Below are 21,416 nucleotides of genomic sequence, written 5' to 3' on the forward strand. Positions count from 1 at the left end.
GAGTTCTAACGTACTTTCTGTAATTATGTGTTTGCACTTTTGTTTCGTTCTGCTACTAGTACAGACATATTAACTTACTAGAGCATTTGCCAGAAAAAACTATTACCAGAAGAAGAAGAAGAGCATATTGTCAAGTGTTCTTACCAGGATTCATTGCAAGACGAAGTATACTTCAAATGTAGCTGATGACTAGAAATGGATGTAAGGCACATTTGTGTGGCATGCAAAATGGGTCAATAGGATATTTATACCAGGAAGGACCCAGTTAATAACAATACGCGGTTGTATGTCGCGTCATCTGTCACATTGGTGAACATTGGTGAAATAATTGAAAAAGTATCTGAAAATTCAGAGATCACGCATGAGAATTGATTGAGACATTCATACAGTTGATATTGTCCAGTGTGCCTCCAGATAGTTAGCATTAAATATATAGACAATTCTAATTATTTTTATTTACAGCCTATCGAGGGGTGATTCGAGTGTGTTGGTATTAATATTGCTACAGACTGTTTTTGTCGGTAATATTAGCTTCATAAACATGGTTATAACCTTCAATTCATTACGTACAAATTACTAAGGGAGGGCATGTCATTAAGTAATTGTTACTAATACCACTAAGCATGCTAGACAAGTTTGATGACAGAAATGTGTGCAATTCAAAATGTTAAATGACAATTAAATCGTAAGTTAAGGAACTCAATTATGCTACTGGCACAGTTAAGGAAACGGTTATGTCCAGACTCGCTCTTAGGATTCTTAATTAGACTCCCTCGGGCGGTAAGGGTATGCAATATATATATATCGATTGTTTGACTTATGTTCAAATATGTTGAGAGTGATCTCCTCTTCGGCGCAACATGAGTCGGCGGTTGTTGAAATAATAAGCAAAGACAGGGAAACTTATTCACAATATTCATGTGAGATGCGTAGCATAATTTTTAGTGTTATCTGCATAACATAAGAGACAGCAGATTCGATCTTATCTTATCTTAGAAACAATGAACATATGTTTGAAGCAAAGGTTTCTTATGCTTCTTCGAACTAACCCTGAAACTAAAAGCAACAAAGACACGCCAACAAGTACAAAATAACATAATCAGACCAAGTCCTTACAATTAAACAGCCAACTCCGAGAGACACACAACGTCTGGGGACAACAAACGCAGATGATATTAACATTTTAAATGAACTTGATCAATAAATGTTGGAGCTACTGTTTTGGGACGATCTCAGCCTCATAAGCTTTCTAACATTTAGCAGCAAAATTTACTCCTCTTAAAACAAAACAAGTTAATACATGGTATATAAGGAATAAGACCTTACTTTAAAATAAAATAAAAATAGGTTTATGGACAGGAAAGTGCGATAATGCGAACGACCAAGAGAATGCGGATGACGGCGCCGGACAACATAATCCCTCTGCCACACTATCAGCTAGACCATAGTTACTGCTTGGATAAGCAAGTTTGCCCATTCTGAATGACCGATAAACTGAATGGCTAAGATGTTTGTCCCAGCAAGATCCTGCAATGTAAGAGAGTTTGTGTGTTGCCACTAAAGGGGAATGTGTTCTGGACACTTTAAGCACTGAGGTCGCCTCCATTGATGATAAATGAGTCTACCCACATACTTATGCCTTTATAAAACTGCTGCTAGTCAAACATTAACGTTTAGCTGTTGCTTAACAGTGTGATCAATGTTGCTATCAAGTCATACGCTTTTAGCGATGGCGTTCACTCCACGGGGCTCTTTTTATGATAATTGTTTTGGTATGTGTATGCGTTATATTAGGACACAATGTGTTAATCAGATTAAAATATAAAAACGTTCATGATTAATTTTACAGCAAATTCTTTGTTAAACTAAGTATTCAGAAATCCAGATCGCTGTATTTATTGTTGAAATGTACCGGAGGTATGAAACCGCTTGCCATCGCATCGATGGTGATAACAATAAAGGCTTTTTACTACTAAACGAATTGGAATATTATCAACTTTCTAACTTAACCCTATGATGAATTTAATTGAGGAGAATACAAAACAACTTATTGAGAATATACATCTAAATTTATATTAGAATTATTACAATAACGCTTATGATCGAAGTTGAACAAATTACATCATACCGTCAGTAAATCGTTTTAGACAGATGTTTCTGAATTCAACCACACCAAGCTGATAGACACAAATAAGAAATAATGTTTTCCAACCAGACCGATTTTCTCGGATACGACATTTGTACACGTCAAGCTCTGGACGTTTATTAAGGCAATACGAATTAGATTTTCTGTTCTCTTTTGACTTTCCAAATAAACAGCACGCAATGGGGGAAGAAAAGATCGGTTAAACGAAGCACGAAGAAATCTCGAAACAATCCCATTGTTTCCCTTTTCTGCCAGCAGATAGAAGCAGTTATAATCCAGATTATTTGATGTATTGGAATTTTGCGCTGCTATTCAAAATTATCACGGCAGTTTCATTTTTTACTTATGAATAATTTATGGTACTCATGGAAGAAGTCATTAATGAACATAAGGATGTTCCTGCACAAGTAGATGATTACTTGCCAAGTTGAAGATTAAAATTTCCTTTTCGGGAGATTTATAATCAACGTTTCATTAATTTGAAAGTTTGACATGCCAAAATGTACTGCAACATATAAAATACTTGAGAAAATGAATATTGCACTTGAGTATTCAGTTTAATCTGACCGTTGTATTGCGTGGCCATTTTAGGATCTATTTAATTATTCAAACCATATGCACGATTTTCACACTTCCTCGAGTAGAAATCATAATGGTTTAACCAATTGTTGGCCACGTTTGAATGTGAGTATGTCAGTTAAAATGTAAGACAACGGGTCAAAACGTAAGACCAAATATTTTGGCAACGATCCAGGGTCACGTTTTCTTACTGATCTTCATCAAATTAAATCAGATTGTTGCATTCATTAATGTTAACTTAGGTCCAAATTTGTTATATCAAGTCAATAATCTAATGTCAAGAATTCAATAACTCTTCGAAGTTATTAATCTCCCAATCTGAATCAAACTTTATCGGAATATTTAAATCTGTCAACTTCAGATATCGGTCAACAATTTGTCACTATGTCAAACATTGATAAATCGTTTTAAAATGGCGCATTCTTTAGCATTTAACAAGTCGACGTAGGGTACAAAAGGTAATAAATCCGTTGTGAACCATTTAGATGCAAAACTTTCATCGTGGCGTGTCTTGATATTTATAAGGCTCTTAGATGATGAGAAACGCCACTACCATATCATTTTAGTGATTATTTGCGTGTGTGTGTCTTATCTCTCATCCTTTCGTTTCCATTTCTAAGTGCATTTGAATGGTCTAACTGGCATTTTCAAGATATCCATTCTCCAAATTAGAGTGTGAACATTAAACTAAAATATATGTTCTAACCTTTCTAAATTGACGAAGAAGGTCTTAATTAGCACAGCTATACAATTTACAATTGCTCTTTAAATTTTCGCTATGTTGTCAGAATAGTTAGCCGTCCTTCAACAAAGATAAAGCTGTGTCATTAACATAGACTTAGAATCAGTCAGTTTGGAATTAGCTGTGTAGTACGGTCGTTCCTTGCGTAAAACAGTCGCAAATGACACAAACAATTCCGAAGCGTTTTGCACCCCAGACACATATACTTTTTTTTAAATTATCACAATTATATGTTCGCGATGGGAATACGCGCTAAATTAATTTGTATATCGATTGGTTCATAGAACCAGACCGCTTTAAGCTGCACTTGTTGACAGATTCGTACAGAAGAAGAAGCATAAACCTCGATCAACATCATTGTATGTGAATGGTAAACAAGAACAAAGCTCCATGTTTCCGTACAGCCTTCGCAACATCTGAGTACATCCCAATTAATCGACACACAATTAATCCACGCACCTGGTCTGTTTCCATCGTTAAAACGTCCATATATAGTTTCGCGGTAGGCAGGATGAGCTTGTCACTTCATCCACTCAAGGGCTAGTTTTCAATATTGATATTATCATTATCCTTAGACCTACCTCAGTGATTCTATTCAGCCTATGGCTCAGCTAAATATACAGGCAAATCAAAACACTTAGTTTCTAATCTTATTTTACAGATCAATCTAGTAAGTTGCTTACTGAATATGCCCCTGGAATAAACACAGCATTAGAAACATTTGCTAGTTAAGTTTCGGTTGTTCATTGAATAAACACGGCAAAAGAAGCACTTGCTGCTGGAATGATTTCGATTGTTCCTTGAATGACAGTTATGCAAACGTTCAAAAGGCAACAACATTTATTATATATAAAAAAACTGTCATATAAATGGCAAGCAATTTATAATTTTCAAAATAACTTGCATAACATATATCAAAAATTACATTATTTCTAGGATTGGAATTAATCAGGGTTGTCGGAAATTAGCAAGTACTCTTGTATAAGAACAATTTCGCTCCGATTTATTTACGTCGTCTGCATCGGGGTTGTCTATAGCTAACGACACTCTCATCAATCACACGAACGTCAAAATTAAAGCCTATATCAGATATGTTCAATACGTCTGCTGATACTGGCACGGCGAGGAATTAATTTCAGAACTCTTCTATTGATTAAGGTGTCAAAAACAATAAATTAGAAAGAGTGAAGCGCAGGAAACGTGAGACCTACTGATGATGTCTAAGAGTTCTTACATTTCAATGTACACACGTTGGCGAGAATGGATAACATATATCAAAACTATATTTAGTAATATTTCATTTTTTCTTTACATTTATGTTTCAATTGTTGTTATCCTATCAAATACTTACTTACAGTATCATATTAAGTATTATCACATTCAAACAACTATAGGAAGTTATATCATATATGTTTAATTGCTCTAGAAAACTTAGTGAGTGGCCATTCTCTTGTATGTCTATATGCTATGAACATTGTATAATGATTTTTATATGGTATGACTATTGTATAATGTATTACGCTATGAACTTAACGTATCGTAACTAGCAGAACTAGTTAAGTTGCAGAATGACTCTAATTGCCAATCGTGTATCCAGAATGTGGTAAAGCACTGAAATGACGTTAAAAGGTTCACTAATTAAGTTAAACAACTATTCCGAAGAATTAAAGTCCTTGGTTATGAAACTTTGATATAAAAATAAGCATTTTCAACGTAATCAAACAGCGTCCAGCCGTAATCATCCAGCCGTCTGATATAACGGTACCAAATACAACACACTAGTTGCTAAAGGACACGGTCAAAACACCTGAGTAAATGACCAGCTACAACCTGCTTTCAACTGGAATCAAAACGTCACAAAAAGTATATATGTAATAGGGTGTTTTATGTTCAGTTCATCCTTTTGCGATATAATTTTATTTTGATTTGCTATGTTCGCTATTATATGCAAATCTAATGAAAAACAGTTTGCGCGATAATAACTTGTTACTTTTAGATTAAGTAAAGGATATTTCTAAGAAATAATATAAATCGACCAAATATAAAAAGTTTCCAATTTATAATTTCGTCATGCAAAATCAGATTACTATGACTTGCTCCCAATCTACTTTATTTCTTTTTTTCCTGCATTTAGATCTATAAATGTTCCAATTGAAACAAATAATTCCCCGTGTAGACTTGGTAAATTTAATATTTTTCCTTAAAATAGTGTAATAACGTCTGTTCTGTTGTCTCGCTAGCACGGCATGATTGTCATACGTGACCACACTATGTGGATACAAGCATTGTATTTACCGGAGGCAAATAGTGTTAAAGGTTTTTCATACGTGACCACATAATGTGGAGACAAATACATGTATTGTATTAACAGGGGGCTACTGGTATTAAAGGTATGCCATACGTGACCAAATAATGTGGAGACAAATATTGTTTTTACAGGGGGCTACTGGTATTAAAGGTATGTCATACGTGACCAAATAATGTGGAGACAAATATTGTATTTACAGGGGGCTACTGGTATTAAAGGTATGTCATACGTGACCAAATAATGTGGAGACAAATATTGTATTTACAGGTGACTACTGGTATTAAAGGTGTGTCATACGTGACCACATAATGTGGAGACAAATATTGTATTTACAGGGGGCTACTGGTATTAAAGGTATGTCATACGTGACCAAATAATGTGGAGACAAATATTGTATTTACAGGGGGCTACTGGTATTAAAGGTATGTCATACGTGACCAAATAATGTGGAGACAAATATTGTATTTACAGGGGGCTACTGGTATTAAAGGTGTGTCATACGTGACCAAATAATGTGGAGACAAATATTGTATTTACAGGGGACTACTGGTATTAAAGGTGTGTCATACGTGACCACATAATGTGGAGACAAATACATGTAATGTATTTACAGGGGGCTACTGGTATTAAAGGTATGGCCATACGTGACCACATAATGTGGAGACAAATACATGTATTGTATTTACAGGTGACTAGTGGTATTAAAGGTGTGTCATACGTTACCACATAATATGGGGACCACTATTGTATCTAAAGGGGGCTACTGGTGTAAAAAGTATGTCATACGTGAACACAGAATATGGAGACAACTATTGTATTTAAAGGTTGCTACTGGTGTTAAAGCTGGCTTGTATTAAAAAAATATTAAGAAGAACATGAAGAATATTCCATGCGCTGACGTTCTAGACAAAGGTTAACATTATTATGGTGATGTTATTACGGTTTCCCGTCAGTATAAATCTTGTTTAGTTCTAAGCCTCACAGAGGAGGATTGGAAAGCAATTATGGACAAAAAAATGGTTAAAATTAGGAAGACTGAACATAAGAAGTGATACAATATATAAAATATATAATATGCCAGAATATTTTAAAGAATTTAGAATAAAATGCAATGAAGAGCGAAAATAAGTGCCATACAAGGTGTTCCTTTGAAATACTGCCGCCTTAATGGTCGATTTGCTCACAAGATTGGACACGTTTGTTTTAGACGGCAGACAATTGAGAACCACTTGTTAAACTCATTAAAAGGAAGCCATTAGGGCGTGAGATCATAGATACCCATAAAAAGCTCGAGATTTCGCGGGTCCGGTAATTGAGGCGGAAGTAGGGAGAAGAGGAGAACACGGTCTGCCATTATCGCTCTAGAAACAAATGGCCCGGAAACTTACAAGAAGCCATCGCGGTAATTCCAAAAAAAGTGTACGGCATCTTATCTTTGAAGGCTACACCAAGGGATAAGTTCATTTATGTAGCTTTCTGGTTTAAAAAACTTTTTTTATTGGTTATAAAACTGATTGAGTTTTTGGTATGGTCAGAAATTCCCAAATATTGTATCGACTGATCAATTTATCCATTAATCTACTATTCAGTAAAAATGTTTTAGTAAGTCAAATAACCGAAACATTACTTGTTTACAACATATCAAAGTTTTTTATACTAATGGATTCTTACGACGTTGATACACAGTTATGTATATAAAGTGCAAAAAAATCAAATGGACGAGGTTCGAACTCGGTAGTTCATTGTATGACGTATTACAATGCCAAAGAAGTCAGTGGTACCAGTTAAAAATGATAACTTATGTTGAACGAAGTCCCGTTATGACTGTTTGGTCCGTAAATACGATATGTAACAATTATCTTTTCAACAAAACTTATATAGGAGAATGTTTATATGATTCATTGAAATAGCTCGTTTTCAAAGTGGATATGCATTTTCCATAAGGCATTCATTGCAACAGCCATGATTTACTCAACAAGATGTATTCTAATCTGTAACTTGAATCTTCTACCGGGCATAATAAGAGCCCTTACAAATGGGAAATGACACAAACATATGGCTTCATATTGTTTTAACCGGAGGCTTCGCTGCTGTCAACAAATCTCCGCAGAAGAAGAATATTTGAGTAATGAAAAAGTCGGTGTACAAACCTCGAGAACTTGCTTCTAAGGCTTCGTCTGTGCGAGAAACGCAATGGCGGGGTTCTGTCATGAAGTTCCTCCTGAAATAGAAGGGAGCGGTTGTTTTAGATGTAATACGTTTTGACGTTGAAACCTGAAACTTGACAGGGATTTGACAAGTTTAAACTGCCTATAACCTTTTTGTCACTCTCCATCGTCGTTTGCGTTTAGATTGATTTGTTTTCTTCCTCAAAACAGACACAAATTAAATAATGTAAGGCTACTCTAGACGTATCCATGTAGTTTCCAATGTGTTAATTCAACTATTTGCAAACATAACACGTAAGGTTAAGTCTAGTAACTTTGGGATGAAAGCAGCAATGGTTTCACCTTTCAAATGTTTACTGGCTGTACCAATGCAAGAAACAATGTTATTGATGTTAATTGGATGTTCAAGTTAGTTTCCAAGGTATAATTCACTATAGACACTGTTTAAATGTTGATAATCTGAAATCTATATTTAAACACAATAACAATCATGACCATGAGACAGACGGTCTAACAAAACATACACACAGACAACAGCACACAGAAGTATACAAAGGTTTAACCCTCGCGTAGGGTATATCAATGTCAAATCATCATGCAGAAACTACATCAATTATAAATGTTCGAAAAGAGTGAACATAGGTGATCAATAATCGTACAAAGATTATATCAATGTTAAAATAATCGTACGTGAGAACATCTTTGTAAATAATTGAACAGGGAGTGCATTAATGTTATATAATTGTCAGGGAAAACATTAATGTAATATCATAGTGTAGACTTCTGCAGAGTGTACATGTATGTTAAATAATTGCGCAGACATAACATTAACGTTAATTAATAGAACAGAAAGCACACATACTTAAATAACATCAACATTTTAAAATCGTGAGAGTGAGTCAACGTTCAATAATCGTACTGAGATAACATATATGATAATAATAGCGCAAAAAATATATTATTGTTAAATTATCTTACAGGAATAATAAACTATGAGAATAACCACCTTGAAGCAGCCAGGATAAGACACAAGGTTTAATGGGTGTTCAAGTTTTACCAGCATTTGTAGTCATAGACTCAAGATATATCTTTTTGAATATCAAATCAAGTTTATCACAATGCTCTTTTTTCAGCTTATCTACGACGTATAATAATAATAATATAGTAATTAAAAACTTCGCATATTATTTTGACAAAATAGGGTCATACTATTGAACAACATCTTAATTATATTTGTGTTAGGGTCGACTATTGAACAACTTGAAAATATTATTTGTATTGTATTAGCTGAATTCTTCATATTGATTGCAAATTGGGTGAGGTTTACTTGTCCGGTAATGACTACAAATCTTATGTCACTCTGAACATTTTGTTGTCTGGCCAAAATTGTCACTAGACAGTGTAAGCTAATTATAGCAGCCTGGCAAGCTTCACCCGATGAGGTAGATTGTCGAAAATGTCTCAGACTTGGTCGAGATAATTGTAGTCTCTAGCAAAGTTAGAGTACCGTACCGTGTAATATATTCTCCTCACGATGCAGTTTATATTCCCGTTACAAGTGATACAAGCATGGCGTGTCTGTCGGCAATTGTAAGTAAAAAGATTTTCTAAATCATTTCCAACCAAATTATGCAAATATGGGTAAAATATATTCGTATATTCATTAAAAGCCCTGCACAGAAAAACTCGAATAGAAACACCTAATTAGATCTTATTTTATATATTCCCCCTCAGTGTCCTTTCTGTGATGTTAGGAAGATGTGAACATGCGTTTGCAGAACAGTGAAACCCCTTAAGGTTCATGATTATTGTTGAAGTATTAATTGCGTTTGCATACTTTTTTGTATATACAATCAAAACATTATTGTGGCATGTTTGGTCTCTTGATTCGTTGTGTGTCTCTTTTACAGTGTTTGTTTGTCTTTGATACTTGCGCCACATACCAGGATCTAGCTGAGAGTCTTAACTACTCGATTTGTCTCTGAAGTGTTTTGTAAACGTACTACGGTTAATGGGCTTATGATAAAACGTTGATGAAATGATCAAAAGTAAAATATTTTTATATCTCTAAAAGTTAACACTCATTTTTATTTAAACTAAGCGACAAAGAGAACGTCCATCATAAGAGTATCATCATCTTGCTTGAATGTGACGTTTTCGTACGAAAAAAATATAAACAAAACAAACACCTTGCGCTCAAAGTTGACCAATGTGTTAATATTTTTTTTCAAACGTACCCTTAGCAGCTTCACAAAGTAACAGGTGTAACACAACGCATGACCAGATAACATAAAAAATGTCATACTAACGATATGTGAGTTAACTCGGTAAGTCTTACGTCTTTTTCATTACTTCAGTATTGATTGCATTTTGTGTAAAAATGCTTGTCGCGCATGTCACGCTGAGCGAATGTCATTTTAAATAAAGTCATAATTGTATTCCCCAGGCCGTTAGTCCGTGTACTTTTACTCTTTGATGTTATATTATCCTATATGTAATTGCGTATATGATGTTTTATTGGTATAAAGCTAAAGCATATTTAAAGAGGAGATTTGGCAGTTATTAATATAAAGTATCCCTAGATATATAATTAGTATGCAACCACAGTTTACGACAAATTATATAAAAATATATATCATGTGTGCGTGTGTGTGTGTGTGCGTGTGCGTGTGCGTGCGCATGTGTTTATTATATCTTCCCGTCGTATTATAACGTACATCCAGACAGTAAAACATTTTTAAGATAATAATCTTCTGCGTAGGACACATTTTTGGACGTCAAATTTAAATATGAATGAAAAGGCTCTTCCAAACACATAACACGCGGTAAGTGAATCAACCAAATATCCGAAAAGCCGTGTTTCGATCGTAAATCAGTTTTATTTTCTTATTTGCCTTGACATATCAATTTAATATTACCTTTTTCTTTCTCTAATTTGATTTTACAGACGAAAACCACGCGTGTTCTCCCGCAGTAGAATATGTTATTTCGAAATAATTCAATAAAACGGTTTACCGTAAACCTCTTAAAACGTCTTACAAATCCTGACGTCTCTATTATTGTATATCATCCAAACCAGGTTAGAGACCTCTGCTGATACTGTGTTGACGCCTACCAGTACTTTATTTATGAATATCTAGTATGTTTCGTTCAATGACCTGGAAGAACTAAAAAATCCAAAAAAATAATTCACCATACTGTGGACGAAAAATTATTTTGCTTTCAAATGTGTGCCTAAATATGTATATTTTATGGATACATCAAAACAAATCAAGGCGGCTATTATTAATTCTTTTTAACATTATGTTCCAATAACCCAAGTTTAAATGTTTACACATATGCGTGAAAAACAAGAGCAACACTATGTTACTACAAATGTTTGGGGGTTTTTTTTGCTCTCTTATTTTAAACTTAAATAAACCAAATAGGTACTTTCGAGTCCATCAAACGAGTCCTAACTCAAATAAAGCTTGAGTAATATCCTGTAAAGAAGAAGTATGTGATTCTTAACTTATAAACGTGCAAATATACGTAACAAAACCACAGCAGTTGTTCGGTTTCATGTCTTTTTGAAAATAATCATTCTGATGACGCCAGCACAGATTTTTATTAACTCGATACGTCCGTCCTTCTGATTGAATTGTTTGTAAAAAGATTACGGGAATCGATGGTTTAAACAAATGTCTGTAAGCCTTGGAAAAAATCAAATTAGCAGTTCAATATTTTGTTTAAGAAGAAGTTAAATGACTTGCACATATTCGTGTTGGTTAGCAACGACAAACAACCTGCTTTAGTAGTGCAGTGGTTATCATATGTCGTTATGATATTGGAAATAAAAAGGAATTCAGAATAAAGCACAGACTAATCCTAAAAAGCTGACATGATCCTTACATATCATAAATCAACTTATAATTTTACCTCTTCTACTTGCACGCGCACCAGATTGCGTCATTCCCCACGTAACATATATGTGTTGATCTTCGACAACAAGTAAAAGTGTCATGATAGCATCATGAGTATACAGTCGAACCCCGTTGGCTCGAACTGTCAGGGACGGGCGTGAACTACATCGAGCCTCGGAAAATTCGAGCCAAGGAGCGAATGCTTATGATCAGCATAAAGAAATCGGTCCTTGACATTAACTTCGAGCCACAAGTAATTCGAGCTAAGCGAGTTCGAGCCAACGGGGCTCGACTGTAAATAATATAATCATGATTATATATGTGCGTGTGTAGAAAGGGGAGACAATCATTTCAGTATTATTGAATGTATGTCTTAATCTCTTTCAGCTTAAATGTTATTCTGACTTTAATTCCCTTAAAATGTTTATGTAGTTTTATTGTTTGGAAATACTTGATCAAATAAACCTGTTTATTTCAACCGCGTTTATATTAAGGAAATGTAGATAAAAAAAATAGCTAACGGGATGGTCAAAAAGTCAGCTGCGAATGAAAACAATATTTAGATAATATTTTGAAATTTATTAGTGTAGTTTTTTAAAATATTCTTGTTTTTAAAAACACCAATACATATATTCAATACTATTCGTGTATCGTATTATATGTATTATTTGGTTTTGTCTCTTTGATAACCGATTTGATATATGTATCATCGTAAACTTGGTTTGTCCCGCAAATGTATACATTCATAAATAACCACTCCATCCAATTTCCTCTTACGTTGATCATGTCTTTGAGATACATTTACGAATTGATGTTATGAACAGCGTCATCAATATCTTAATATTTGTTAGGCATTTTAGGAGAGCAAAGAACTTCCCTTCAACATTGATAGAAGATCAGAATCACCCTGAAAGCCACCTAGTTAATGTCTTATCAGGCGACGTTTTGTCCTGCCTCGTAAATAACGCACTTCAGGACGAAGACAATCGTATGAGATAGCTTTGTTTTGAGGAACATTGTTTCGGCCTAATTGATCTTTTATTTGTGTTAAACAGGTTAAATTCATCTATTTGCCCCTTCTTCTTCTGCATAAACAGTTTATGTTTATATAAAGCATTACATAATGAGGACATTCGTTCCACCATTTTTGTCTATTCGCCCGAGTGTTATCCGGAAGCATTGCTCATGTTTAATTTCGAGTTGCCATTGGGTTTTTCTTGAGAATATAAGCAAATAGCAGTGGAAGATTCAAACATCTTTTTCGGTGTTATTTTCTCCGATCTGTTATAACATGTATCAACGTTTGCTCAAATGAACATAGCAAAATTAAGCTGTAAGATTCTGTTCTGCTAGCCTGTACATTTATTAAAGTAACCTGACCTTACATGATTTCTGTCTTTCTAATTTCCGGCGCTTTGTTTGATGAAAGTATCCATTTCTTACCCAAAATTAACATCCGTTTTCCAGCATTTTATTCAGCCCCTGAAAGTAAGCATATAGTGGCCGCACTGTCCGTCCGTAAATACGTCCGTTAACATCCTTTTCAGCAGAAACTAACGACGGAATATGATCAAACTTTACAGTATCATGAAGTGGAATGGGAAAGTGTATTTAGCATAAATCTCGTGCATACATCTCAAATGTCAAGTTTGCATTTAAAGGACAATCGTGAACAATGTGGATTTCAAATCATAAGTTTTACTTTTCAGCAATGATTTTGTAAATACAAACTCACAAAATAGTCTTGCACAAAGTTCATTTCAAAGGTCAAGGACGCACTTGGCGACAAATGATGCTCAAGATGGATTTTATTGCATTTTTGTGTTCGATTTTAATCAAACTATTCAGATTTGTAGATCACTACTTTTTTCAATAAAAGAAGATTTTGTTAAACCTCTTTGACATGAATGTTATATACAAATAACTATTAGACTTATTCAGGTGGATGGGGTGGGGGGAGGGCATTTGGTCACGCTCCTGTGACATATCTTGTTCATCTCTGCTTAAGTATTAAAGCCCGTTTGTTCTATCCATTGTTCAATCCATTGTTTCATCATATCGTTCTATGGTGAAAGTTACACGAACACGACGTAGAGAACAGCCATCCGTTCTCGGTGTCCTGTCATGACCGGGTTCAGAACGTCCAAACCATCCTTCTTTCCATTCCAGGACCGGATCATGATGTTAGATGCACAGAAGAGTTTTCGGACCTCTCTGTTCCTTTACGTAAACTGATGAAGGTCCAGAGCGGTCCGAAATCTCTTCCACACATGTAAGGTCCATTCTTCAACACATGTATGGTCCATTCTCGAACACATTTATTGTCCATTCTCGAACGCATGTAAGGTCCATTCTCGAACACATGTATGGTCCATTCTCAAACGCATGAAAGGTCAATTCTCGAACACATGTATGGTCCATTCTCGAACACATGTATGGTCCTTTTTCGAACACATGTATGGTTCATTCTCGATCGCATGTATGTTCCATTCTCGAACACATGTATGGTCAATTCTCGATCTCATGTATGGTCCATTCTCGAACACATGTATGGTCCATTCTCGAACACATGTATGATCCTTTCTCGAACACGTGTATGGTCCATTCTCGAACACATGTAAGGTTTATTCTAGAACACATGTAAGGTCCATTCTCGAACACATGTATGGTCCATTCTCGAACATATGTATGGTCCTTTCTCGAACACATGTATGGTCCATTCTCGAACACATGTATGGTCCATTCTCGAACACATGTATGGTCGAACACATGTATGGTCCATTCTCGAACACATGTATGGTCCATTCTGGAACACATTTATGGTGGATTTGGCGGTTTTTAATTGTTTTGCTTCTTTCCACCAGAGTTCAATCTGTAATCGTTTTTAAATGATAGTAAAAAGTTCCTCTTCCCATCATTTAAGTTCTAAACATTCTTTGACAGAATTAATCGACTTCTACGAGTCATTTTATATGATTCCCTAAAGCTTTAAATCCCGCATGTCTTTCAGATGTCCTCTTCCCACCAGTTCATTACAAAGCATTCTTTGTCTCAATCCACTTTAGAGTGTTCTTTTATATGTTTCCCTTCAGCTTCCAAGATCGCTTGACCTCAGAGTTTCTCTGTACACATGTTCTTTCCAAAGCATGCTTTCTCCAACAAGCTCTAACCACTTTTAAAAAGACCATTTTGTATTTCCCTGCACTTTCCAAACGTGCATGATAATCAGAGCTCCTATCTAAACCATACCACACCTTAGTGATCATTTGCCAGTGTCCAGCCACTTTGAAATACCTTGCAATATTGTTCCACATGTAGGACTTCGATATGAAAGCATTCTGACCATTGAAGCTACCTCATAATCCAGCTCTCGTCACACCTTTAAATAATGTTTGTATTGCTGTGTACAAATACCAAAAGTTTATCCACAGAATTGTAAACATTTTAGGTGCAATTTTAAATATTTCTCTGCCATTACCTATTAGGGCGGCGTTCGGGGGTATTTAGCAAAATCAGTGAAATCTGTAGTTCTAACTACTTCAACTGCCAATGACACTTGAGAATATCATTAAAGGGATGAAAAACCTATGGAAAAAATAAACATGTTTACACAGAGAAACCTACTTTGTTTAATCGGTAAATCATTTTAATAAACAAAAAAACTAAGTCAGTTACTTGTGAATTAAGTTTCATGTCTACAATATTTCCTCCTCTCTCAATATTTCAAAATGGTTAAGTTAATAAGCAATAGAATAAAACATTTGTTCATCGCAAAACCGCTTTAGTTTCATTTCTTTTTGACTGCCCCTCGTAAAAATCCCTAGACAAATGTACCAATAGCTTGACAGTTGTGTGATGGAAATATTGTATCTCTTTTACCATTTTTAAGGGAAAACATTGCCGTTCCGATTTCTATAGATGGTTTATTTGATAAGGAAAACAACTAGTCAAATGTCACTTGCGTGCTTTAGCGGTATTTTCTTTTTTCCCCAGACAAGGAAATCATTTTTGTCACGATGCTTTATTGCAAAATTTCTCAGCGTGCATCCCTTGTGATTGCCTTATAATGCAAGTCAGGGAAAAGAATCGTGTGTTCCATACCTTCTCCGTGCCTAACTCATTTCTTATAAAATGATGACGAATTCCCAAGCAGCGAATCTCATACATAATAAATAATCCACATAATGTCCAGGCGTCTGGCCATGTCTGTCTTACATAGCCACCATAATCGCAAACACCAGAATTGTCGTATATTTAAGTGATGATATGTTTTGCCAATAATTATACGTAAAATATATTCAGAATTCGGTAAATACATTAAACACCTAAGTGTCAAATACATCTCTAGAAGAAGAACTTGTGAATAAAGTACGTGATGACGTCTCCGTTACTTTCCCTGGATAAGGCTGAGATCAGCAAATGCTATAAAGACAACATGCCAGATATTAAACACAACCCTAATCATTGACTATGAGCTACATTCCGGGATCAGATAATCGGCTCGCCAGATCAAAAATCAAACAACTTCTTTCCGTGTTCATATGTGATTTTGACTATAATCGTTTTCTGACTACCCCAAAGTATAGTATCTATATTCGGTACTGGGGTTCACAATTATGTATGATAAAGCATTCATGACGGTCACCCCTATATTTATTGACAAAGATATTTTGATATTGATGCAAATTGTGTCCGCTGTCTGATGGCATTGTGTATCTCCTGGGCTTTGATTCTTTTGACTTTAAAACATCTTAGTACCTACGCATGTGCCTGCGCCAATGGGATCGCCAGGCGGAGTTTTATTGAATCATTAACAAAACCTCTAGAGAGAACAACAGCCAATGTTTCATTAAGACATTAATCGGTTTATTAATGGGTTATTTAGCGGTTTTAAGTAAAGCAAAATTAAGCAATTACTATGACGGTATAGTGGAAACTTATTTTGTAAGATCTTAATAATCAGTCGAAATGAACGAGGCCCCTTTAGTCAACCTAGATTAAAACATGTATTCTGTAGGCAGGAATCCAAATGTTGACATTTTGCCTGTAAAAATTAAAATGCTGCAAGTTTAACTCCTAAGAGTGGTACTTACTAGATGCCGATAGGCGATTTCATTGGCTGGTGATACAGGTTATAATCTAATTAATGTTTATTTATTTTTTAATACAGGGCTCCTTTTTTGTAATTCCTAGTTCATTAAATTTAATAGCTACGTTATGAACTACACAGAAAACAAGCTTGTACCACGTAAACAATAGTTACTTTGCAACAAAATAAGAATATGCAAGTTGTGCCAGCCTGTATTGTATTATTGCACAATAAAGCAGTTACAATTCTGGCACAGATTCTTTATCTTAAAAGCATCCATATCAATTAATCTGAATGCAGATTTTAATCCTGAAAGCAAGTACTTAGTGCGTTTTTAAAGCCGAATAACAGAGCAGCTGCCAACCTTCAGCTCTATGCTTTTGTCATATTCGAAAGTTTTTTCTGGATTATGCAGTAATTAGAAATTATTGTATTCAACATTATATTGAAGGTACACAACCAATCATGGAAAATCATTTTACATCGAACAAAAATGAATCATATCATCTGTCCATTATGAGCATTATCAAGTTATGACCGGATCATAACCACTGTACATTTTCTCGAAATGTTTAATGCGCATTTTCATTTCAATTAAGTATTAACTATCTGTTACCAAAGCTTCAAAACATAATATTCGTTTTACTTTAAAACAACGACTTAATATGTGATCACCACAAATACACATACATATTATATCAAAGCAGAACAATATTCAAGAAACATTCCTGCCACGTCCGTTGAGCATTAAGGACTGGTTTAGTTCGATCGATGTTTCTATGACAACGGATTGCAGATAATCTGAACGGCAAATAAACACGCATTAAAATCAAGTTTCTGATAATGTTATATTCGTTAAGTCTTAATTAGGATCTTATTTATTGACAAAAATGCAAATTACTCTTAAATCAAATACGTCTGTGCTTTGGAGGAGAGAAAAAACATTTATAAAGCAGGCAAAAACATGTGTATAAATAAAGTTTACGAGGGTGCAGGCGTAAGGCTGAAACGTGAATATGCCGCAAAGTTGATATGAGTTTGTGTGTAAGACAGGTCTAATTAAGTTCGATAAAAACAATTCAAACAATGCCCTGAACTATTTTATGTACTTCTTCTTGCTGACAAAGGAAATATATTAATTGAAAACCACCAAGTGTGTTCAATCATGTGCAAGTTGCTTTTGTATTTCCTCGACTTTCATTTCCTGGAAAAACTCATTTCAATTCTCTGCTTAGGCTTTTATCCTTACTTTATTGATTACATCAGTATTTTAGCAAAGTAATTTTGTTGCTACATTTTTTTTAATCATAGTTATAATTAATTAAACCCGAATATGCGTTGTATCGCTAATAGTCTGCAAGTTGTATGTTATTTAAGCAAAGATTGAATTTTCATTTTTTGTAACCTCAAGTATATACAAGTAGAATGAAAAAGGTGTTTCGATTAATTATGTGATAAAAAAAAGATATTGACTTGCCTTTAATGGCATTCTTCAGAAAATCGCGGCGATCATTAAGCCGAGTAATTGTGTTGGAAGATGAACTTCAGATTTCTCTACTTATCTTATTAGTAAGGAAAGTGCTCTTTTGGCCTCATAATTACCTATATCGTGCTAAGAAGTTTAAGAAAGTTAATGAATGCTTTGAGAAAGACAGGCAGTCGACTATAGAAACCCAGCACAATGGCCTTTTTCCATTCCAAGAGCGCAGTTCATGACCGAGTCAATCTCCATACACGATTTAATGGTGGGGAGAGCGCGCCCCCTTGTGGCCTACCACTTTAATCTTCCAGCAACAATTAAATTACGCTGAAACGATTATGTCTTTGTTGATATCGATATTCGTATTTATGGATATTGACCGGGCAGTGTTTTCACACACTGCTATATTCTACGTACTTTATTTTAAGATGGATGGCGTCCATTTTCCAGTAGCATACCGATACGGCGTGCTTTTAAATGCCTTCTGCAGTATTAATTGTTGCGGCACGGATCTTCATACAAATTAAATAACGAGAGAATGTCGATGCAATGCATCAATGTCAATGTCACAATATAATTATGTTCATTTAATTCATGTTTTACAGTACTGGTGTTACTTGATTATAGATTGTTAAAGTTCCATTTGTGTTTTTATTTGTGTTTTCATTTTAGTGTGTACAAGTATCATTTCGCACAACTGCGTAAAATGACTATAATTATTATAGTGTGTTTTTTTTAACTATCAAGTCCTTCACACATCTGATCTCCAAACCAGAAGCCGCATGTTTACTGATTAAAGAAATTTAATCAACAAAAAATATCTTTAAAATTTTTGTCTGCTGTATAAAAGTGTCATGGTGTTCATTTGCAAAAAGTTTAATTTGTCTGTGCACGAGTTTTAAATGATGTCGGTTATGGCAAGCCAAGGCAGTGCTAAAAAAAGCTATCATAACTATTAGACACACTAATTATCAGAGAGCCTAATTAAAGTCAATCTGTGGACAGAACCATTTAGAGGCTTCATGAAATTTAATATGGCGATAACCATAAAGAGTGCAATATTTAATTTAATAAAAACAAACTAAACGAGAAGATTGCCCTCTCGCTCCTAGGATAACAATTTGCCCTTTTTTGTTCGCCAATGAAATCGCTGAATTGCGTTTAAAATTCAAAACCAAAAAATCTCATAAAATACCCAGACGCCTTGACATGGAGGAAGAAAATCAAGCTCAATTACGTACGAGACCAAATCGGTCAAATTATTTTGCAACGCTTGGTTTTTATATATTACCAGAAATTAAAAATATGAACGATAAATAATAATAACACGGAAACATTTTTACAACAGTTTTGCACGGAAACTATTTTTGAACATTATTAACGAAGATGTTATGGGGATATTATTGGCCGAATCACCGCCTCTCGGAGAACTACTTCAAGTATCTTATCTTCACGACGATTAAGCCGCTATCTGCTCCACGAGTGTTTGTACATCTGGTCGTATATTTCAATTTTCTCAGTCTCTATCTTTGTTGTTCAGAGCCAGGCTCTGGGGTAAGATTCTAAATCACTGTCGACAATTAGCGCTCCTTTCCTAACTACCTGCCTGCTTCCTGAAGGGATCTAATATGGATTTAGGAGGGATCTGCCAGACGCCATTACGTTTTTGTTCCCCACGTTTTAAACATTGGAGTCTGAGAATACACCGTAATAAATTATTCTTGAAACATTCTTGAAGTGGGTTCGAGACGGCTGTTATAACTGAATAATTGCTGAATAAAACCAGGCATAGTAATAACTGCAGGTTATTTTTGTCCGAAAAGGTGTTTAGTGCTTGTCTGATCTCATGCACATTTTTTATATATTTATACCATGCTTATTACGATTTTTCCAATTTATATACATAGAACTAAATAACAGATAAAATATGATTGCCAATCAAGTACTGATTATAATATAGTTACTGAAAATACAGACTTTGTTTGAGGCGGAAATATGAATTACTCTTAACAAGCACTTAAGATCAGTAGTTTGACTAAAATAACAATAACCCAAATAGCATTTACGGCTTATTAACTCTTTGTTTTGGTAGTGATGTTATAGATGAAATTCTAATCACTTGGACTGGGACAGTTTATATAATAGATGTGTCTGGGCGATACGGAAGCTAGAAGAAACCTGTCCAAACACTTACGACAGCATAATTGATGAATTTGGACATCATCTTTTCGCTTATGTAACAACTACTTGCATGGTTAAACAGCACGTTAAAAGCATTTCGATGCTCCCTTACGCTAGATCATTTTTCATTAGTCCGTATGTCAGCTGTCTTGCTGTGACCAGTGTTGAATAAAATGTGAATACTTAATTGAAATCCAAAGAAAGTAGCCCTGCTGTCGAAAATAAAGGAATACTGATTTAAAACCTAACCGAAATACAACGAGAGACCCACCGCCACAGGACAGTCAACATTTGACGAAACACACACACCGCCAATGGACGGTCAACGATAGCGTTGTGTGTCTCGATGATTGTCGGTTGTTCTGTGTAGCGTTGTGTGTATCGATTATTGTCGGTTGTTCTGTGAAGCGTTGTGTGTCTCGATAATTGTCGGTTGTTCTGTGTAGCGTAGTGTGTCTCGATGATTGTCGGTTGTTCTGTGTAGCGTTGTGTGTATCGATGATTGTCGGTTGTTTTGTGTAGCGTAGTGTGTCCTGGTGATTGTCGGTTGTTCTGTGTAGCGTAGTGTGTCTCGATGATTGTCGGTTGTTCTGTGTAGCGTAGTGTGTATCGATTATTGTCGGTTGTTCTGTGTAGGGTAGTGTGTCTGGATGATTGTCGGTTGTTCTGTGTAGCGTTGTGTGTATCGATTATTGTCGGTTGTTCTGTGTAGCGTAGTGTGTATCGATGATTGTCGGTTGTTCTGTGTAGCGTAGTGTGTCCTGATGATTGTCGGTTGTTCTTTGTAGCGTAGTGTGTCTCGATGATTGTCGGTTGTTCTG

General features: G+C 35.1%; 1 protein-coding gene across 1 annotated transcript in view; it reads right to left on the reverse strand.

Annotated features, from left to right (window-relative positions):
* Positions 1–21,416, reverse strand: part of LOC128212136 (prolactin-releasing peptide receptor-like) — a 95,920-nt gene that overhangs the window by 53,263 nt on the left and 21,241 nt on the right. The window contains exon 2 of the mRNA XM_052917421.1: positions 7,926–7,996. The gene's annotated coding sequence lies outside the window, so the exon portion shown is untranslated. The remainder of the gene's footprint in view (positions 1–7,925; positions 7,997–21,416) is intronic.

This window comes from Mya arenaria, chromosome 12, assembly GCF_026914265.1.
Source record: "Mya arenaria isolate MELC-2E11 chromosome 12, ASM2691426v1".
Taxonomy (NCBI): Eukaryota; Metazoa; Mollusca; class Bivalvia; order Myida; family Myidae; genus Mya; species Mya arenaria.